The sequence below is a fragment of the Grampus griseus genome (assembly GCF_964374135.1).
Source record: "Grampus griseus genome assembly, chromosome: 15".
NCBI lineage: Eukaryota > Metazoa > Chordata > Mammalia > Artiodactyla > Delphinidae > Grampus > Grampus griseus.
The window spans coordinates 16,286,776-16,310,914 of NC_139009.1; the positions used below are offsets into that span (position 1 = coordinate 16,286,776).

The window sequence follows — 24,139 nt, forward strand, 5'->3', positions numbered from 1 at the left end:
CCACCCACATTAGAGAGGGCAATCTGCTCTACCTACTCTTCAGATTCACATATTTATCTCATCTAGAAACCCCCTCACAGCCGTACCCAGGACGACGCTTAACCAGATATCTGGACACCCCATGGTCTAGTCAGGTTGACACAAAAAGTGAACTCTCACAGGTATAAAGAGGTGTGGACATCAGACAGTAGCGGATGATGTAAGTACTCTGAGTGGGGGAGAAGAAATTCTACTCCTTCAGTGCCTGCTTTGTGTCAATACCTCCAGAGGTGTTTGCCTTAGGTCAACCATGTGTTCCGAGAAAAGCCCAGGGAGGAACTGATGTTTGTGAAATATGTCTCTGCTACAAGCCAACAATACACTTTTTATTTCCACCTATTCCTGCACATAAGCCTGACTATGGGACTTTAGCTGAACACTCAATAGTCTCATTTTGTATCTTATTAATCTTTTGCCGACCACTACAGGCCTATTGTGAGTCTCAGGTGGAAATGTAAAACCTGTCTCAGCAGTGGCTCATTAAAGCCCAGAGAGAAATGTCCAGAAAATGCTTTTTAATGTCTGGTTTGGGGTTGTCATCTCTCAGGGTCCGCATGTTACCCTGCTGAAGGGTTTTCTTCTTCCGCTACGTGGACCTGGCTCATGTCGGAGCCAGAGGTGATAAAAGAAGGCTGTACATCTACATCTGAGCATACTGGTACCATCTCAATTTCTTTGCCAAGTGCTTTTATTCACTATTAGCGAAATAAGAGATGAAAAAAATAGCTTTCTGAAACCATTCAAATCTTTCCCATTGACAGAAACACAGGAGGCAGAAACACAGATGGTAGGAAGGCAAAATGTGGTTGAACAAGCCAGAGATTTGATCCTCATCTTGCTGCATAGTAGATTCAACTGATTTTTGAATTTGCCAAATTAACCTTGTGAGTGATACAGATACTACATTCTTCCAGTGTGAAGTCCTTTCTCCTCAAAAGGTGTGTTTTCTTAAAGATGTTCCTTTGCTTCATCTATCACTAGACCTCGTTTGACACTGAGATGTGATGCTAGGGCGGCACAGGTATGGGCCCTCCTACAAACACTTGGCATGGCTGGGCAACCAAAGGTTCATGCCAAGAATCGGTGGGGAGGTACCCATACGTAAGAGGGCTTTTATCCCAACTTAGCTTAATGAAATGAAATAGGATGTCAATACTTTGAAACCTAGATTGACACATGGATGTGAAAACAAAACACAACCCTTGAAGTAGCACCCAATCTGGGTGATCTTAGGGAAGAGTTTCTCAAAGTCGAAGATGATCACATTGTTCTACATAAGCTTGGCTGTACAGATGAGCTGTGCTGAGGTCCACAGACCATACCTACGGAGATGAAAAGACTGGAAGCACAGAGGTGTGAAAACACTGTTCAGGCAGAATGAAACAGCGAAGACAAAATGATTTTAGCTACCCCTACCTAGCCCTAGAGCCTTTAAAAAAAAAATCTGTGTATTAACTAGTGGGAAGCAGCCACATAGCATAGGGAGATCAGCTCGGTGCTTTGTGACCACCTAGAGGGGTGGGATAGGGAGGGTGGGAGGGAGACGCCAGAGGGAGGGGATATGGGGATATATGTATATGTATAGTTGATTCACTGTGTGATACAGCAGAAACTAACACACCATTGTAAAGCAATTATACTCCAATAAAGATGTTAAAAAAAAACTATTTTTTTTAAATTGTGTATTGCCTGTTTCCATGCTATTCACTCCTTCCCCACTCTCTGAAATGAAAGTCCCACAGGTGCAGGAACACTGTCTTATTCATATTTATATTTTCAGAATCTAGAATAGTACACAGAATGAGGTAGGTTTCTGGGAAACATATTTGGATTAATTCACCAAAAACATACAAAAACTGAGAAATATTCATTTGCCCTTGAAATCAGGAATAAACAAAGTGCAAGGTTTCAGATTGAGAAAGAAAACGGTCAATTAAGGGAACTGCCTGGTGGTCCAGCAGTTAGGACTCCGTGCTGTCACTGCTGAGAGGGCATGGGTTCAATCCCTGGTGGGGGAACTGAGATCCCCACAAGCCACGCAGCACAGCCAAAAAAAAAGAAAGAAAGAAAAGGGTCAACTGAGGTAAATGAATAGGGTTACTTAGTGTTATGTCATCTGTACCCGCAGGCTCCAAGTGGCAGGGTTGGAAGTCAAGATCTAGCTGTGACGCAGTGACAGCGAAATGAATGGATAACTTATGGAAATTAATCAGATGCTTATAAATGTAGTGGCATGTGGTGGTCCTCACTCACAGGGAATTTTTAACGTTCATGCCATGTGAATTGAAGAGTGATGCTTTTTTCTGCGTTGGTATCCAACAGTACTGGGAGCAGAGGAAAAATGGAAAGAAGTCTCTTCAACTGAGGAAAACAGCTCACTACTTCCTCCCTGCATAAGGTAAGATGTGAATCTAGCAAAGCAACCCTCCCTGGTGCCGCTAGGCTTGATTTTAGAATGTGGTCTCAAATAATATAAGCTAAAGTGAGTAAAATGGAGATAAGAAACTGCAATTCTGAGAGAACATGAGTGAGTGAGGGGAAAGTATGGGGATCCGGGGTTACAGGTAAAAGTGGATAGGATTTTCTCCTAAAGGAGACAGGACATCTTGTCTCTGACCCCTGGGGACAGGAGGTAAAGACAGTTATAAATAAATAACACTTTTTATCTTGGTGGGAGAGAGGAAGAATTTAGAGAAATTATTCATGGCCTCTCCAATATTCTTCAAGAACTAAAAGGCAAATTTGTCTGCTGAGGATAAAAGTATGTACTTGGGGTCTTCCCTGGTGGCGCAGTGGTTGAGAGTCCGCCTGCCGATGCAGGGGACACGGGTTCGTGCCCTGGTCTGGGAGGATCCCACATGCCGCGGAGCGGCTGGGCCCGTGAGCCATGGCCGCTGAGCTGGCGCATCCGGAGCCTGTGCTCCGCCACGGGAGAGGCCACAACAGTGAGAGGCCCGCGCACCACAAAAAAAAATAATAATAAAAATAAATAAAAGTATGTACTTGGATAACAGGTTTAAGAGACTATCAAAGTTTTAAAATAGTAACTGAGAAGAATCAGAGCAATCCTACCTAGGAAGAAAACCCCAAATGATTGCTGAGCGATGCTGAGACTCTTACAACAGTGGATGGACATGTTTTTACTGTGTCACCCACAGGCATGAGGATGGTGTCCTCTTCAAAATCCCCAGTCACCCAGGTATGCAACTGGAGAGATCACAGCATCCACCCAGGCCTAGTCCACCTAGAGAGGTGGCAGGTAGCAAGGTAACTGACAGTTCTAGTGAGAGAGGAGTTCGGATGCGTCACCTCAGTCAGCTGGTGGCACCACTAGTCCCCTGGTCACTGTCACTTCACACCTGGAGGGCAGAATCATCTTTCAAATTCTTTAGGCACCTTGCCAACAACAGAAGAAAATCCAATCTATTTTCCATGGACACTGTGTGATGTGTCCTTCAGGAAATGGCCCCAACCTGTCTCCTCAGCCTTACACCTTTAATGCCTCTTTGTCAAATCCGTCTCAGTGCTTGGTGGATTCTTTTTCGAATGGGGACCGATTTCTGCCTTATACATTACAATATTGTGACTTCTACCCAAACCTGCTAGAACATTTCAATTCTCTGTGGTTTTGCACAATCTGTTCCTTCTTCTTAAATTCCTTCCCCTCCACCCCCCACCTGGGGATTCAGAGTCATGGTTCCCAACAATCATCATATATCACTCTGATTGTCAAGCTCTCATTTCATAATTTCAATGAGTTTGATATATGCAAAGTGAATCACTCTTTTCTTTATACAAATTTTATAACCTGTCCACCATATTTCCAAACTTACTTTATTGTAATTATGCATTTAAAAAATGTTTCTCCTACTTGGTTATGATCACATTAATAACAATGACTTCCCGGAACGTTTTTTTTTTTACCCTCAGAACTTAGATATTATGTGAAGCACAGGAGTTACTCAATAATACACATGGGCCTGAAGACATGGTGGCTGTAGAGTTAGGTATCAGGGATAATACAGATTTGAATGGGAAAGGGGCACCAAGAAGGCAATTCTCAGAGAAGGAAAGATGCAAAGAGACTTAGGTTTGGAAGATAATGACAGACCTGCCTTCAGAAACTGCTTCAGAGAGTAAGACATAATATGGTTGCAAAGGTCAGATGAACTAAATTATAGAAAACTTTTAAAACTATATGATGGAGATTAGATGAGATATTGTAGACAATTAGAATTTGAATGATTAAAAGGCCTTCATTCTCTTTTATGAAAAACAGTTTAGGAGATGAAATTACTAAAAAGTATTAATATTATGCTAAGATATTTACCAGTCCATCCTTTTCTACAGCCATATGTAAAAGTAGTTTCTTTATTCACTTAGCTGAGTTGAGGGATTAAATTATTTAAAACATCAAAAAACAAAACTATTCTAAAATGAAAGGTGTCATACTTAAAATTAAATTGCAGATGACGGAAGCCATACACAAAAGAGTACAATTCCCTACAATTCCATTACTCGAAGCACAAAAACATGAAAACACACTGATTTATTTTGTCAGCAATCAGGATAGTGGTTATACTATTGGATGTGGTAGAGACTAGGATGGACCAGGAAGAGAGCTTCTGTGCTGCTGGATTATTCTCTCTCCCTCTCTCTCCTTTTTTTTTTTTTTTTTTTACAATTTAAGTGCTAGCTACGCAGATGTGTTCAGATTATGAAAGTGTATCAAACTGTATCTTTTCCTGAATGTATATCACTTTGTAATAAAAACATTTTAAAAGTGTAAGTGAGGCTGAGAGTACAAAAATATATATAATACACAGAAAAGGTTACTGTGTCTAATGTTAAAAGACCTCCAGCCAATTCATTCAAAAAAGACAAATAACTAAAGAGAAAAATGGGCAAAGAATAATAACAAGAAACTCCTAGAAAGCATAAAAATGACTAATAAACATTTTTTAAAGATCTGCATTTAATTATTGATCTGGAAGGTGCAAATTCAAACAACTAGCTACCATTTTTCATCTAGCAGGTTAGCAAACATTAAGAAGATGGATAATACCATTATGGCAGCCTTTACAGAGTACATACCGTGTGATGACACTCTTCTATATGCTTTATTTATTTTTTTCTTATAATCCTCACTTAACTTGTGGTCTCATTTTTAATCTCCATTTTATAGGAAATATTAGTACTTTTCTCACATAGTAAGTGCTAAAGTTAGGCTTCAAAGCAGGCAGTCTGACCTCAAAACCCATTAATTTAACTACCATTTTATGTTGTTTCTCTATTGGAATTCTGCATGTTAGTAATGAACATCTCTCCTCCTTGATATTCTCACTTATTCACAAACTGGACACAACAGTAATGTGGGAAGTTTTAAAATTATATATTAGTTCTATTATGGTGGTTATTAAAATTGCTATTTTAATACTTTTCCCTGTTAGGGAACTGAGCACAAGTACCCTAAAACAACTTTAAAGACAATTCTTCCTGGTCCTTTTAAAAAAATTAAGGAGGAGGAGCGCGGGGGCCGGTGGCAGCCGGGTCGGGCGGCCTGGGCAGCGAGCGGGTAGCGCGGGGTCAGCCTATGTGACTGGGCGGCGCTGGCGCGGCCTCCGTCAGGGGAGGATTCAAGATGACCAACAAGGAACCTCTTCCTAAAAAGGTTCGACTGAGTGAAACAGACTTCAAAGTGATGGCACGAGATGAATTAATTCTCAGGTGGAACAATATGAAGCGTATGTACAAGCTCTGGAGGGCAGGTACGCAGATCTTAACTCTAATGATGTAACTGGCTTAAGGGAATCTGAAGAAAAACTAAAGCAGCAACAGCAAGAGTCTGCACGCAGGGAAAACACTCTTGTAATGCGACTAGCAACCAAGGAGCAAGAGATGCAGGAGTGGACTACTCAAATCCAGTACCTCAAGCAAGTCCAGCAGCCTAGCGTTGCCCAACTGAGATCAACAATGGTAGACCCAGCGATCAACTTGTTTTTCCTAAAAATGAAAGGTGAACTGGAACAGACTAAAGACAAACTGGAACAAGCCCAAAATGAACTGAGTGCCTGGAAGTTTACGCCTGATAGGTAAACAAATCATACTCCCCAGTCAAGACTTCCCTGACAGTCCCACTACGAGAAAGCTGTGGTGGGACAGCCAAGTACGCGTTTCCACACCAAGACTCAGACTTTTTGAGCCAAAAAGCCACATTCTTATACTATCCAGCTTGTAATGGTTAATGTAAAACTTACCAGATGAACCTTGTGTTTCAGCTTTTTTCTCTTCCCCCTCCCCTTGCTTCAGAGGCCTGATGGCGTCGGACTATTCCGAGGAAGTGGCCACCTCCGAAAAATTCCCCTTCTGGGACATGTAGACACTTGAGAAGTGTTTCTGTTTGAAGAAAACAGAGGGAGAAACAGAAGTCTTAAGTCTGTGGCACACTGTGTCTTCAGACAGTTTGGAGGAATGAAAACCTAGAGATTTAAAATCATGGACTGAACATGTAAAATTCCAGTAAATGTAAAGATGGAATAGGCATCGCTCTTAACCTTGAGCATAGTGACTTAGAGACACTGTATATCAGTTTTGCCAATAAGACTGTGGACTTCGTGATTGTTGTTGAACTTCTGGGTCAAACTCAAATGAGGTGAATTTTGCCTTTAAAGGGTTTATTTGCTAAGAACCAACTTAATAGTCATGAGAGAATCAAATAACAGATGTCAGTACAAGTAGTTCATATATTTAACCATTTAGTTTGGGGCTCCATATTACTTGATTGAGCCTTAAATCAATGTGGATTTACTCAATGGTTTGTTCTTTGAATGGTTGCTAATACTGTAGATAATCTTATTGAGGACTGTACAAATAATGAAGGTGTGGTATCAAACTTCAGGTCTAAATTGTTTGAAGCATTATAAACATTCATTTCACAACTAGATTGTATAAGGATATTAGCTGTGATGAGACTCACTGCGTTATTTTTTTCAGTAGTGAAATTTATTAAATCCCTATTCCATTCAACAGGCACATGGTCAAAGAGCATTGTCGTTGGTGTTAATGGGGGAATGTGTTCCTTCATTGTATTTGGGCCTTTTGTATTGCGCTCTTGATATTAAATTAAATGTGCCTTGAAAAAAAATTAGAATTATGCATTATAATATTTATATAACAATATATATTTAAATAAATATGTAAATACAAATATATTATATTTGACATATGTTGTTTAAATTTAATGTGTGCAAGATGTTGATTTGATACATTTATATATTATAATATGATTGCTATTGTAGTGATAGTTAGCATTGAAGTCATTTAATTGAACAACTGAGGTGGAACAAATATTGGGCTTATGTTTCAAGAACAGAGTATTTATAAATACTGAGAGTAGGAATGCTATAACTAAACAAATATTGGGAAATAGAATAATTTCTTCATCTCTTGTAACCTAAGGTCAATGAAAAATAGGTTGTTAAGAGAACAAGAAACATAAAAACTAAGTATTACAAATTTTTTCATTGCTAAATAGATACTACTTTTCAAAAAACCTAATGGTTAATTACATAAAGTTAAAGTTACCTTTATGAAACCACCAGAAGAAAATACACAACCCTTCAAAATTATCAGAACTCATATGTAAAACATAGCAAGGAAGGTCACCATATAAAGATCTAAAAAGCACAGAAAAATATCATGAAAAATCTAAAGCCAAACCTATCTGTCATATACATGCATGTGTAGATTGGCTAAAACCACCAACCGAAAGAATCAGTATCAGCTGGACCACAAATCAAAACCTCATATACTCTATATGAGACATTGGAATATTACTCAGCCATAAAAAGAAATGAAATTGAGTTATTTGTAGTGAGGTGGATGGACCTAGAATCTGTCATACAGAGTGAAGTAAGTCAGAAAGAGAAAAACAAATACCATATGCTAACACATATATATGGAATCTAAAAAAAAAAAAAAAAATGGTTCTGAAGAACCTAGGGGCAGGACAGGAATAAAGATGCAGACGTAGAGAATGGACTTGAGGACACGAAGAAGGGGAAGAGTAAGCTGGGACGAAGTGAGAGAGTGGCGTGGACACATATACACTACCAAATGTAAAATAGATAGCTAGTGGGAAGCAGCCGCATAGCACAGGGAGATCAGCTCGGTGCTTTGTGACCACCTAGAGGGGTGGGATAGGGAGGGTGGGAGGGAGATGCAAGAGGGAGGAGATATGAGGATATAGGTATATGTATAGCTGATTGATTCACTTTGTTATAAAGCAGAAACTAACACACCATTGTAAAGCAATTATACTCCAATAAAGATTAAAAAAATTAAAAAATTAAGATTAAAAGATTTAAAAAATTAAAAAAGAAAGAGACATGCTTAAATCACTCAGAAAGGCTATCAACGTTTTAAATTATAGTGAGTTGGTAAAATGTCCTTCACCTACACAGGCAGAAACTACAGATAATGATGTGATTTAAGGAAGCAGAGATTAATCATAAGAAGCTGCCTCTTGTTTCTGAACCACATTGAGAACTTAATTCAAGAATACAGATGAAGCAGAATACTGTGGCTATTTTGGTAAAATTACATTGGGGACATGGTTTGGACTCAAGGTTCATTCTTCAGTTCCTGAATTGAATTGATTCACTCAAGGAAAACATTTGTAGGAGCCCTGGCCCTGGCCCTGGTCTTGGCTCTCCTGAAACTTGTAGACCTTTTGTAAAAATTCTCTATGGCTGTTGAGAATTAGAAAGTGAGCCTGATTTCTTTTTTTTTTCATTTTGAAAGAGTTGTTTTCTTCTGCCTAGATGACTGAAAATGTCTTTATTCATTCATGAAGTTCAATAATTTAATGAGGATATGTTGTGATGGTAGCTGCTCTGTATGAATTCTTCTGTAAAAGGCACATGCTGTATTTGTTAAAATCAAGTTCAGCTGCAATTATCAGCAAACCCCCAAATAACTGTAAGTTAACAAGATAATAGTTTATTCTCCACTCAGATTCAAGATATCTGGAGGAAGCCACTGTGTTACTATTCCAGGCACCATAAGGAGAAATGCTGGGAAATGAGCAAACTGTGTTCCTTTGATAATACTTCTTAAAATTCGAACCTACTTTTCTTGCTTACATCCTGTTGGCCAAAACTTAGTTATATGATCACAACAGAGCAGCAAAGGCAGTGGGGAAATGCTGTTTTTATTCCAAGTAAGCTTTTCCCAAATCCTCTGTTTGCACTGATATGGTTTGATATGACTTGAATTGTCTTTGAGTCTTTCCCACCTCATGTGAGAGTCATTTGCCTACCTCTCTGGGCTGCCATTTGAGGATGAGATAGTATAGTTACTATCTTTTCTGTATCTGAGGGCACAGATGGATTTGGGGAAAAGGGGACTGCAGAGAGAACACAACTAGGGAGATGTATAACCTATCTTGGAAGCTGTGGACTTGCAATCTTTTCTGAGATCATTTAGTCTACTCAGGAATTGATCCTATTCCCATTGAGTAATACCCTTGGGTCTCAGTCCAAAGAAGGCCCTTAGTTTCCATCAGAGAGAACCAGTCATGCTATTCATCATTCTTTTCACTCACTGGTAACATTGTAACAGTTGTTTCCACTCTGCCACTAAGAAGTCATAAGAGGCAGAATATACTAGACTGTGGAGAAGACCCATTTTTGACATTTCAAACGAAAATCTAGGGTAACTTCCCCAAGGCTCTCAGGAAATGTGTACAGAAAAACTGAGCAAATTTGCTGAGGTCCATGAAAAAGACTTGAATAAAATAAAGATATAGCCCTAAGTTAAATGGCAAGAATTAATATTATAAAATTTGTAAAAAGATCTCTAAGTATTAATTTGCAGATCTAATGCAAACCAATCTTATCCTGGCATAATTTCCTTAAGAAATGAAAACATAAGTCAAATTATATGAATGATTTATACGGAATAATAAATGTCTAAGAATTGCAAATAAGTTTTTAGTTTAAGTAAAGAGTGATGAGAATAGATTTTCTCTATCAGAGAGTAAAATATATTTTAAAGCTGTAATAACTAAAATATATGGTATCAGGCCAAGAAAAAGCAGATGCATTAGTGCCATATGTTGGAAAATTCAGAGGAAAGATTATCTATAAAATCATAGTATATGATCAAGTAAGTCTTTCAAATCCAAGGAAAAGGGCATTTAAAAAAAAAAGTCTAAACACGTAGAAAAGAGCTAAATAAAATCCCTAAACCGTATATGACACCAAAAAGCATAAAATGCACTGAATATTGAAACTTAGAAAATGTGTTCAAATAGTAAGAATATTTTACTAAATATTCATTAGTGAAAAATATGATTGTGCCTACTTACAAAACACACCAGTAAAAGTAAAACTTAGGAGATCTGAGTAAGATCAGTGAATTGTATTAATGTCAATATCCTGGTCATAATAATATACTAGTTTTGCAAAATGTCACTTTTGGGGGAAACTAGGCAAAATGTACAAAGGATCTCTCTGTATTCTTTTTTTTTTTTTTTTTTTTCGGTACGCAGGCCTCTCACTGTTGTGGCCTCTCCCGTTGCAGAGCACAGGCTCCGGACGCGCAGGCTCAGCAGCCATGGCTCACGGGCCCAGCCGCTCCGTGGCATGTGGGATCTTCCCGGACTGGGGCACAAACCCGTGTCCCCTGCATCGGCAGACGGACTCTCAACCACTGCACCACCAGGGAAGCCCTCTCTGTATTCTTTTTTTACACCTGAATGTTAATCTATAATTATCTCAATAAAAATTTCAAATAAAAGCCTATAAATCTGAAACAGACCCTGCAAGTAGGCAATGACATAGAAAAAGTTCAGGCTCCAGACCCAACAAACCCTGGACCCTTCCTTCCAACCTACATTGTTAATGTTTGTATTTGTTCATCACAGACTTTGAGTGTCACAGTAAGGAGTATGGGCAGAATTGGGATTAGAATGGAGCAAAAGCTGTAATACTGATGCCCGTTAAACCATGATCTTGGGTCACTGTATCTTTAGTTCCAATGATGATCTATCAGATGTCATAAGATCAATGCAATTAACTAATGATCTACAAATCAAATAGCATTTTTCTTGTTAAACGGGAATGAATATGAATTTAAATTTCAATCTTTACATGGAAAGTATACTGGTAAATGAGAAAAGCATACTACAAAAGAGTACTAGGAGCAAGATACTATTTGGGGGGAATCACACATTTAGACAAATGTACCTGTATATAAAAGAAAGTGCTCGTGTGACTGTTACGGTCTTTGTGTGAATCTTTTATGCTTTCTCTGAGTGCGTGCGTAAGATTCTGCTTCCTGAACACAATGAAGACCTGGAACAGAGAGTTCATCACAGAATGTTTTCTGCACCAGCCCTTGCAGCTTGATTTCTCTATCAACTTCACTGACCCTTCAAAGAAATACACTGTGATTGTAATATCTGCCATCTTCAGGCTCCTCAAGGTCACGTTATTCAAAACTTGACCTCTGGCCTCCACTCATTATTTTCTGATTGCAATTTATTTAATAACTATCCCCTATCTGCCCTCATTTAATTTCTGATTGCAATTCGTTTGTAAAAACTCACAACAGGCAAAGGTATGGCCTCAGTAGTGAGGTGGATGGACCTAGAGTCTGTCATACAGAGTGAAGTAAGTCAGAAAGAGAAAGACAAATACCGTATGCTAACACATATATATGGAATCTAAGAAAAAAAAAATGTCATGAAGAACCTAGGGGTAAGACGGGAAAAAAGACACAGACCTACTAGAGAATGGACTTGAGGATATGCGGAGGGAGAATGGTAAGCTGGGACAAAGTGAGAGAGTGGCATGGACATATATACACTACCAAACGTAAAATAGCTAGCTAGTAGGAAGCAGCCGCATAGCACAGGGAGATCAGCTTGGTTCTTTGTGACCACCTAGAGGGGTGGGATAGGGAGGGTGGGAGGGAGGGAGATGCAAGAGGGAAGAGATATGGAAACATATGTATATGTATATGTATAACTGATTCACTGTTATAAAGCAGAAACTAACACACCATTGTAAAGCAATTATAATCCAATAAAGACGTTAAAAAAAAAAAGGTATGGCCTCAGACGAACAGGTTTCCTTTTAAAGAATTTAAGAACCAAGTCAATGTGATTTTCCTTCCCTTATAACCTGTAACAGGAGAAGGAGGAAGGCCCATTACCCTGCTCAATGAAATGCTGTGGACTCAGCATGTGCTTTAGTTTGTTTTAAATGTTTATAAATGTTTATTATTCCTTCCTTTCCTTCCTTATTACTTATTAGCATCTCCTCTCTTATGGCTTCTGTTTACTCAAAAGGAAATATACCCAACATCTTTGGGGGTGAGTGAAGTGTACCAACTCTATCTTTTAGCATGATGCTGACACATGCTCAGCTAGAAAATTACCCCCATTTCAACTGCTTGTCTTAACAGATCAGTGTGAATGTAAATGAAGGAAATGAGTGAATAGAGATTTATATTTTTACTGAAGGGGAAAAAATGTGCTAAATAAACTGTATCCAGTGTCCTACTTAACCAGTCTCAGATGCTGTGCCTGGGTTTACAGAGAGAAAGCCATGCTCTCTGTCGGAGGAAGACATAAATATATCCCTTCCCACTGTCTCATCTTTATTTTTCATCCCAAACAGATATGTGGGCTTGGAATGTTTTTCTCACCCCATTCAGATATTTGACATTTCTCAAGGCTAAGCCTCCAATACTGGTCCTTTGTTCACAAATACTCCTGCCCGATGACCATTCTGCAATCAACAGCCTGGCTTCCCCAGCCTTACAGACCTGATGATCTCTAGTTGTAGCTTCCTATTGTTATCTCAGTGCAGAGCAGACCACACCTGCAAGTCATCTTTGCAGAAATCACAACCTTGAGCCTCTCAGAGATTTGGTTGCATTGCTAATCAACTAGAAGCCCACTGAAGACATCTGTGTCATCTTAATCATTCTATGTGCCAAAAAGGAACAGAAAAAAATTGTTGATGTGGCCACTTAGAAGTCACAGTCAAATTCAGGAGTCCCAAAATTGCAGAGTCTATGGGTAATGCAAAGACTAGTAATCACATGGTTAACCTGAATTTAATGTTATAAATACTAACTGGCGGGCTTCCCTGGTGGCGCAGTGGTTGAGAGTCCGCCTGCGGATGCAGGAGACACGGGTTTGTGCCCCGGTCCGGGAAGATCCCACATGCCGCGGAGCGGCTGGGCCCGTGAGCCATGGCCGCTGAGCCTGCGCGTCCGGAGCCTGTGCTCCGCAACAGGAGAGGCCACAACAGTGAGAGGCCCGCGTACCGCAAAAAAAAAGAAAAAAACAAAAAAACACACTAACTGGCAATAAGTTTGGAAGCAATTACACATACTGAAGAATTAAAATCAATCCGTTTCACTGAATTTACTTTGGATCATATGGCAGACAGCTAAATGCCTTGTGGCAGATTTATTTTTCCCTGTTAATATAATCAGTGGATCAGTTTCCACCAATCTCAATGCCTGGCACAGTGGCTGACAGGTCCCATGCGTGTGAACACCAGGAAATACATTTCAAGGAGAATGAATGGAAGAAAGTTATAACTATACTCAGTATAGTTATAACGGTAGATTGACAGTAGATTCAATCCATTCTTCAGTTAATAATTCAATGTAATTTACAGACACAGTCTCCCCATCTAACTTCATCATGCAATAGTTACTTAGACAATGAGGTACAAGATTTTTTTAAAGTCCAAAATTCTGTGATATTCATAATAGCATTGCTGATTTTGAGGGGAGAACAGAATCACATCCAGTAATAGCTCTTGTCTCTAGAATAAAATGTTTTTAGCTAGTCTCTTTGGGCCCCTTAAATCCTCAGAACTATAATTTTGTGATACTTTTGTCACTGGCGATATTAAGGGCAGAATCACTTACGAGATTCATCTGTGACTCAGTGGCCCTTGTGATTGATATCACATATGCAATGAAAGTTTATGGAAATGTCATATAATTACGATGATAGTGAAAAGATGCAGCTGCTTTTTATGGAGTATTTACTCTATGCTAGTTGCAATGTAGACAATATTTTAAGTATCATCATCAAGTGAGGAAAATAAAGGGACCCTGGAGATCTAAGGCACTACATTCAGATATGGGCTTCATTAATTGCCCCTAAAGTAAGCTGTGCTTTAAAGCTCATAGTCATAATAGTATCTGCAATTGTGAAAGTGGGCTTCAGAGACAGAACTGAGTTGAAATCAAGACTCCCATTATTTACTAACTTTTCAGTCTTTTCTACACTTCAGTTTCCTTAACTGCAAAACAAGGAAGGCAATGGTGTGTGCCTCACAGAATTGTTGCATAGATGACGTAAGCATCCTGATTCTGACAGTGCCTGATTCAAACAAATGTTAGCTGATACTGTTAACTGTATCATTTGTTATCATTATTATGCGTTCAATCATATATTCATTCTTTAAATGTCTTATTATTGCCTAGGATTTAATGCTCCTGTAATGGACACTAGAAATGGTCAGTTCTACTTTTTCAGGTGGCAATGGTGTCATTTCAGTAATGCCAGGATAATTTAGTCCTCCTCAAAAATACGCCCTTCATTTGAAATACCTGAGAGCTTTAAAGGTCATCATTAACTATTTCTGCACTTCCAATATGGTAGGCACTAGCCACACATGGCTGTTTAAAATTAAGACAATGAAATAAAATAAATGAGATCAAAATAAAAATTAAGTTCCTTGATCATACTAGCCACATTTCATCTGGAACATTTGCATCATCACAGAAAGTTGTATTGGACAGAAACAGATACCTTTAATTGTTTCCTGCTAAAGTTCAGGTAACCAAGCAATCATTCATTATTTATACCTGTGAGTCAAAGTATGCTTAGAACATTTTCTACAACCACGTTTTGATATGGAGAATAGGGGAAGGGAACATGAAGGCACTGGGGAAAAATCTTCAGGACTTTTCCATTTTAAACATATTCAATTTCTGTGCTATGTGCACACCTGTAGCTTATAAAATTGTCTATAGATTTGACACCTCTGAAAGAAGACCCTCAGTATTTCTAGATCCTACCATTTAATTAGCACTCTACTGTTTGGCATTACCCAAGGATATTGGTGTGAGCTAACCTCACTCAGGAGGAAAAGATATCAGCCTGAGAACAAACACTCTTGAGTCAAGATGAGAAATCAATCTCAGAGAGCTTGGTATGAGTGAGATTGTCTGAAATGCTCCTCTGCCCTCCTGTTGATCTCTCCCTCCCATATATCAGCACAGACCTTGGAAGACTCCAGATATTATGCTCTAGTAAGTTTAGAGCCTGCTGTCAAAAAAGGACCCAAATACCACTGCATGTGCATATACACAAAGCTACAAAAACAAACACAAAAATCAAACACTCACACCCAAAGAAGCCAGCAACTCTATTTGAACGGATCTTACTTTCCCAATGAAAGCAAAACTCATCACTTCCCAAGTTAGAACAGCTGAGACCCATCAACCAACGGAAAATAATTTGTTCATAGTAGAAGCTGTCACCGGCTATTACCACGTGCAACGTGAAGCAGACCTCGGCTCCCAGACTTGGGCAGGCCCACTCCCATTTCACTTGACAGCTGTGGACACTGGAATAACATAAAACATAACCTAATCAACAGACTGTGAAAAATCTGAAAGCTAAAGACAGATGTTCAACTGCCGTCACCACCTTTCATATTTAATTATATTTATGTGGGGAAAACAAGTGATAAGTCCACTCCTCTAAGGAGGCCTACTTTACTGTTAACTTAATGACAGGGTGGGTATGGAGTTCTCCATCAAACAATGGTCCTCAAATGGCCTCAATCTAGGCCCTGGTGGCAGATGATCCTCTGTCGAATCAGCCTGAGTTTCATACAACAACCTGCAGCCTTCCCCTTATTTTTCGCTCTCTCCTTCCACTTCATTGTTCTTCCCCAGACTAGCCTGCCAACATCACATCTACACGTAGGAGTGACTGAATGTAGTTAGCATACACCAATCACTGCCAAGCAGGCTAAAGGTAACAACATTTTTTTTCCATCTAACTTGAAAACAACCAAACAGATTTTCCCTTTGCTATTTTGAATGTACAAAGATCTCAAAGAATCGCAGAAAGTAAAAGAAAAGAAAAAGGTGATAGAGCATCTGCTCCAGTGTCTAGTATCAGGAAATGACTTTGTTATAAGTTAATGGCGGGGAGGGGGCACAAACTGACCTGCCTACAGAGAGAAGGCACACAAGTCAACTGAGGCGAAAAGGGGCCAATGTTCGCTTCTCTGTTAAGGGCCCTGCAGGGAATTCAGAGGATTGTGGAAAACTGAAGAATTCCTGCTTAGTCTTTAGTACAGACCCTTCATTCCATTCAGGAATGCGGTCCAAGTATAGATGGATAGATTATTTATGTTTGTTTGCAAGAAAAGCTGGAAATATTGGGTTTTATTTAACATCTGATGTTTAAATATTGACAATTATTTATATTTTTCAACATTGCATGGGCCTATGGTGTGGAGGTCAAACAAAACTTTTACATTATAGATCTACAACTTTGCAAGCTTTGACTTAAAAGAGTTCAAAGTTACTAAATTTTACAAAACACTGTTCTCATGAGAGGTAATGAAAAACCTGTTTCTAGATGGTAACAAGGGTCAGTGAAATGATCATTGGGCTAAAATTGGGAAAACTAGTGCTCTGCCCCAGCTCTTTTGTTTATAAGTTGAGTGACTTTGGGCAAATCATATAAAGAGAGACTCAGTTTCCTCCTACTTACATTGAGGTCTCACTTGCCATGTCTATTTCCTATTTTTTGAATATCAAATATGAATATATTTTTAAATTGAGAAGGGTGCTATTACAAGAGAATATTATCTATTGTTAATTTTCCAATGAGTAATCAACAAATAGTACCACTGCTTATTATTTTTGCTTCTCCCTCTATCCTTCTGGAGGAAGGAGTGGCTTTTGAGTACTAATACATGATATTCAAATCATACTGCAAGATTTGAAGTAAAAATACATGCTCTGACATTAATTTAGGTAATTCCCTTCAATTCTATGGAGATCTGTTTTCCTGTTTGTAAAATATAATGATACTTGCCGTACTTATTTAGAGGTATATTATAAGTCTAAAACAAGTTAAAAGGTATTAAGAATTGAACACAATAAAAGTATAAGGTAGGGGATGAGGGGAAGATGGCGGAAGAGAAGACGCGGAGATCACCTTCCTCCCCACAGATACACCAGAAATACATCTACACGTGGAACAGCTCCTACAGAACACCTACTGAACGCTGGCAGAAGACCTCAGACCTCCCAAAAGGCAAGAAACTCCCCATGTACCTGGGTAGGGCAAAAGAAAAAAAAAAAACAGACAAAAGAATAGGGACGGGACCTGCAACAGTGGGAGGGAGCTGTGAAGGAGGAAAGGTTTCTACACACTAGGAGCCCCTTCACGGGCGGAGACTGCGGGTGGCGGAGGGGGGAAGCTTCAGAGCCGCGGAGGAGAGCGCAGCAACAGGGGTGCGGCGGCCAAAGCGGAGAGATTCCCGCACAGAGGATCGGTGCCGACCGGCACTCAACAGCCCGAGAGGCTTGTCTGCTCACCCGCCGCGGCCGGCGGGGCTGGGAGCTGAGGCTCGGGCTTCGGTCGGAGCGCAGGGAGAGAGGCCCGGGGTTGGCGGCGTGAACACAGCCTGCAGGGGGTTAGTGCGCGACGGCTGGCCGGGAGGGAGTCCGAGGAAAAGTCTGGACCTGCCGAAGAGGCAAGAGACTTTTTCTTACCTCTTTGTTTCCTGGTGCGCGAGGAGAGGGGATTAAGAGCGCTGCTCAAAGGAGCTCCAGAAACGGGCGCGAGCCGCGGCTAACAGCGCGGACCCCAGAGACGGGCATGAGACACTAAGGCTGCTGCTGCCGCCACCAAGAAGCCTGTGTGCGAGCACCCCACTTCTGGGGAGCCTGTGCAGCCCGCCACTGCCAGGTTCTCGGGATTCAGGGACAACTTCCCCGGGAGAACGCACGGCGCTCCTCGTGCTGGTGTAACGTCACGCCGGCCTCTGACGCAGCAGGCCCGCCCCTCACGCCGTGCCCCTCCCTCCCCCACCCCCACCCCGGCCTGAGTGAGCCAGAGCCCGCGAATCAGCGGCTCCTTTAACCCCGTCCTGTTTGAGCAAAGAACAGACGCCCTCCAGCGACTTACACGCAGAGGCAGGGCCAAATCCAAAGCTGAGACCCTGGGAGCCGTGAGAACAAAGAAGAGAAAGGGAAATCTCTCCCAGCAGCCTCAGAAGCAGCGGATTAAAGCTCCACAATCAACTTGATATACCCTGCACCTGTGGAATACCTGAATAGACAACGAATCACCCCAAATTGAGGAGGTGGACTTTGACAGCAAGATTTATGATTTTTTTCCCCTTTGCCTCTTTTTGTGAGTGTGTATGTATATGCTTCTGTGTGAGATTTTGTCTGTATAGCTTAGCTTCCACCATTTGTCCTAGGGTTCTATCCGTCCGTTTTTTTTTTTTTCTTAATAATTAATTTTAATAACTTTATTTCACTTTATCTTCTTTCTTTCTTCCTTCCTTCCCTCCTTCCTTCCTTCCTTCCTCCCACCATCCGTCCCTCCCTCCCTTTCTTTCTTTCTTTCTTTCTTCCTACTTCTACTAATTCTTTCTCTCTACTTTTTCTCCCTTTTATTCTGAGCCGTGTGGATGAAAGGCTCTTGGTGCTGCAGCCAGGAGTCAGTGCTGTGCCTCTGTGGTGGGAGAGCCAACTTCAGGACACTGGTCCACAAGAGACCTCCCAGCTCCACATAATATCAAACGGCGAAAATCTCTCAGAGATCTTCATCTCAACACCAGCACCCAGCTTCACTCAACGACCACCAAGCTACAGTGCTGGACAACCTATGCAAACAACTAGCAAACCAGGAACACGACCCCACCCATTAGCAGAGAGGCTGCCTAACATCATAATAAGTCCACAGACACCCCAAAACACAACACCAGACATGGACCTGCCCACCAGAAAGACAAGATCCAGCCTCATCCACCAGAACACAGGCACTAGTCCCCTCCACCAGGAAGCCTACACAACCCACTGAACCAACCTTAGCCACTGGGGACAGACACCAAAAACAATGGGAACTACGAACCTGCAGCCTGCAAAAAGGAGACCCCAAACACAGTAAGGTAAGCAAAATGAGAAGACAGAAAAACACACCGCAGATGAAGGAGCAAGATAAAAACCCACAAGACCTAACAAATGAAGAGGAAATAGGCAGTCTACTTAAAAAAGAATTCAGAATAATGATAGTAAAGATGATCCAAAATCTTGAAAATAGACAAAATGCAAGAAACATTTAATAAGGACCTAGAAGAACTAAAGATGAAACAAACAATGATGAACAACACAATAAATGAAATGAAAAATACTCTAGATGGGATCAATAGCAGAATAACTGAGGCAGAAGAACGGATAAGTGACCTGGAAGATAAACTAGTGGAAATAACTACTGCAGAGCAGAATAAAGAAAAAAGAATGAAAAGAACTGAGGACAGTCTCAGAGACCTCTGGGACAACATTAAATGCACCAACATTCGAATTATAGGGGTTCCAGAAGAAGAAGAGAAAAAGAAAGGGACTGAGAAAATATTTGAAGATATTATAGTTGAAAACTTCCCTAATATGGGAAAGGAAATAGTTAAGCAAGTCCAGGAAGCACAGAGAGTCCCATACAGGATAAATCCAAGGAGAAATATGCCAAGACACATATTAATCAAACTGTCAAAAATTAAATACAAAGAAAGCATATTAAAAGCAGCAAGGGAAAAACACAAATAACACACAAGGGAATCCCCATAAGGTTAACAACTGATCTTTCAGCAGAAACTCTGCAAGCCAGAAGGGAGTGGCAGGACATACTGAAAGTGATGAAGGAGAAAAACCTGCAACCAAGATTACTCTACCCAGCAAGGATCTCATTCAGATTTGATGGAGAAATTAAAACCTTTACAGACAAGCAAAAGCTGAGAGAGTTCAGCACCACCAAACCAGCTTTACAACAAATGCTAAAGGAACTTCTCTAGGCAAGAAACACAAGAGAAGGAAAAGACCTATAATAACGAACCCAAAACAATTTAGAAAATGGGAATAGAAACATACATATCAATAATTACCTTAAATGTAAATGGACTAAATGCTCCCACCAAAAGACACAGATTGGCTGAATGAATACAAAAACAAGACCCGTATATATGCTATCTACAAGAGACCCATTTCAGACCTAGAGACACATACAGACTGAAAGTAAGGGGATGGAAAAAGATATTCCATGCAAATGGAAATCAAAAGAAAGCTGGAGTAGCAATTCTCATATCAGACAAAATAGACTTTAAAACAAAGACTATTAAAAGAGACAAAGAAGGACACTACATAATAATCAAGGGATCGATCCAAGAAGAAGATATAACAATTGTAAATATTTATGGACCCAACATAGGAGCACCTCAATACATAAGGCAAATACTAACAGCCATAAAAGGGGAAATCGACAGTAACACATTCATAATAGGGGACTTTAACACCCCACTTTCACCAATGGACAGATCATCCAAAATGAAAATAAATAAGGAAACACAAGCTTTACATGATACATTAAACAAGATGGACTTAATTGATATTTATAGGACACTCCATCCAAAAACTACAGAATACACATTTTTCTCAAGTGCTCATGGAACATTCTCCAGGATAGATCATATATTGGGTCACAAATCAAGCCTTGGTAAATTTAAGAAAATTGTAATTGTATCAAGTATCTTTTCCGACCACAACGCCATGAGACTAGATATCAATTACAGGAAAAGATCTGTAAAAAATACAAACACATGGAGGCTAAACAATACACTACTTAATAACGAAGTGATCACTGAAGAAATCAAAGAGGAAATAAAAAAATACCTAGAAACAAATGACAATGGAGACATGATTACCCAAAACCTATGGGATGCAGCTAATCCTTGATACCAAAACCAGACAAGGATGTCACAAAGAAATAAAACTAGAGGCCAATATCACTGATGAACATAGATGCAAAAATCCTCAACAAAATACTAGCAAACAGAATCCAACAGCACATTAAAAGGATCATACACCATGATCAAGTGGAGTTTATCCCAGGAATGCAAGGATTTTTCAATATACGCAAATCAATCAATGTGATAAACCATATTAACAAATTGAAGGGGGAAAAACCATATCATCTCAATAGATGCAGAGAAAGCTTTTGACAAAATTCAACACCCATTTATGATAAAAATCCTGCAGAAACTAGGCATAGAGGGAACTTTCCTCAACATAATAAAGGCCACATATGACAAACCCACAGCCAACATCGTCCTCAATGGTGAAAAACTGAAAGCATTTCCACTAAGATCAGGAACAAGGCAAGGTTGCCCACTCTCACCACTCTTATTCAACATAGTTTTGGAAGTTTTAGCTACAGCAATCAGAGAAGAAAAGGAAATAAAAGGAATCCAAATCAGAAAAGAAGAAGTAAAGCTGTCACTGTTTGCAGATGACATGATACTATACATAGAGAATCCTAAAGATGCCACCAGAAAACTACTAGAGCTAGTCACTGAATTTGGTAAAGTTGCAGGATACAAAATTAATGCACAGAAATCTCTTGCATTCCTATACACTAAGGATGAAAAATCTGAAAGTGAAATCAAAAAAACACTCCCATTTACCATTGCAACAAAAAGAATAAAATATCTAGGAATAAACCTACCTAAGGAGACAAAAGACCTGTATGCAGAAAATTATAAGACACTTATGAAAGAAATTAAAGATTATACAAATAGATGGAGAGATATACCATGTTCTTGGATTGGAAGAATCAACATTGTGAAAATGACTCTACTACCCAAAGCAATCTACAGATTCAATGCAATCCCTATCAAACTACCACTAGCATTTTTCACAGAACTACAACAAAAAATTTCACAGTTTGTATGGGAACACAAAAGACCCTGAATAGCCAAAGCAATCTTGAGAACGAAAAACGGAGCTGGAGGAATCAGGCTCCCTGACTTCAGACTATACTACAAAGCTACAGTAATCAAGAGAGTATGGTACTGGCACAAAAACAGAAAAATCAATGGAACAGGATAGAAAGCCCAGAGATAAACCCACGCACATATGGTCACCTTATCTTTGATAAAGGAGGCAGCAATGTACAGTGGAGAAAGGACAGCCACTTCAATAGGTGGTGCTGGGAAAACTGGACAGGTACATGTAAAAGTATGAGATTAGATCACTCCCTAACACCATAAATAAAAATAAGCTCAAAATGGATTAAAGACCTAAGTGTAAGGCCAGAAACTATCAAACTCTTAGAGGAAAACATAGGCAGAACACTCTATGACATAAATCACAGCAAGATCCTTTTTGACCCACCTCCTAGAGAAATGGAAATAAAAACAAAAATAAACAAATGGGACCTAATGAAACTTAAAAGCTTTTGCACAGCAAAGGAAACCATAAACAAGACCAAAAGACAACCCTCAGAATGGGAGAAAATATTTGCAAATGAAGCAACTGACAAAGGATTAATTTCCAAAATTTACAAGCAGCTCATGCAGCTCAATATCAAAAAAACAAACAACCCAATCCAAAAATGGGCAGAAGACCTAAATAGACATTTCTCCAAAGAAGATATACAGACTGCCAACAAGCACATGAAAGAATGCTCAACATCATTAATCATTAGAGAGATGCAAATCAAAACTACAATGAGGTATCACCTCACACCAGTCAGAATGGCCATCATCAAAAAATCTAGAAACAATAAATGCTGGAGAGGGTGTGGAGAAAAGGGAACGCTCTTGCACTGCTGGTGGGAATGTGAATTGATACAGCCACTATGGAGAACAGTATGGAGGTTCCTTAAAAAACTACAAATAGAACTACCATATGACCCAGCAATCCCACTACTGGGCATATACCCTGAGAAAACCATAATTCAAAAAGAGTCATGTACCAAAATGTTCATTGCAGCTCTATTTACAATAGCCCAAAGATGGAAACAACCTAAGTGCCCATCATCAGATGAATGGATAAAGAAGATGTGGCACATATATACAATGGAATATTACTCAGCCATAAAAAGAAACGAAATTGAACTATTTGTAATGAGGTGGATAGACCTAGAGTCTGTCATACAGAGTGAAGTAAGTCAGAAAGAGAAAGACAAATACCATATGCTAACAAATATATATGGAATTTAAGGGAAAAAAAATGTCATGAAGAACCTAGGGGTAAGACAGGAATAAAGACACAGACCTACTGGAGAACGTACTTGAGGATATGGGGAGGGGGAAGGGTGAGCTGTGACAAAGCAAGAGAGAGGCTTGGACATATATACACTACTAAACGTAAGGTAGACAGCTAGTGGGAAGCAGCTGCATAGCACAGGGAGATCAGCTCGGTGCTTTGTGACCGCCTGGAGGGGTGGGATAGGGAGGGTGGGAGGGAGGGAGACGCAAGAGGGAAGAGATATGGGAACATATGTATATGTATAACTGATTCACTTTGTTATAAAGCAGAAACTAACACACCATTGTAAAGCAATTATACCCCAATAAAGATGTTAAAAAAAAAGTATAATGTAGCATTTTTAACTTTGATAATTATTACTAACTACTATTTTTTTCAAAGGTGCTTCTTGTCTATGAAAAAGGAAGACAATACTATCGTCATGTTATCAATATTAATACCAAAATATTACCCATAATACAATTTATTACATACCTATTACACAGAATTTGCCCTGAATAAAATATCCCTAAAAGCTATGTGAGATAGACACACTTGCTAGCTTTGCTAAAATCTAACCCCCCCCTTTTTTTTTAACTAAGAGTGATCTAATTTTATTTGGACAGCAACATTACCAGCACAAGGCTCAATATTCTCTTTCCCATAGTCCCTTGCAGCATGTAGCCATGTAACAGTTCACATCGTGACAGAGCAGCAAAGTCCA

General features: G+C 39.7%; 1 pseudogene across 1 annotated transcript; it reads left to right on the forward strand.

The window, feature by feature from the left end:
- Positions 1–5,680: 5,680 nt before the first annotated feature.
- LOC309833716 (pre-mRNA-splicing regulator WTAP-like) lies at positions 5,681–6,286 on the forward strand (annotated as a pseudogene). Its single transcript has one exon. The product of its transcript is annotated as a pre-mRNA-splicing regulator WTAP-like (transcript).
- The last annotated feature ends 17,853 nt before the right edge of the window (positions 6,287–24,139 follow it).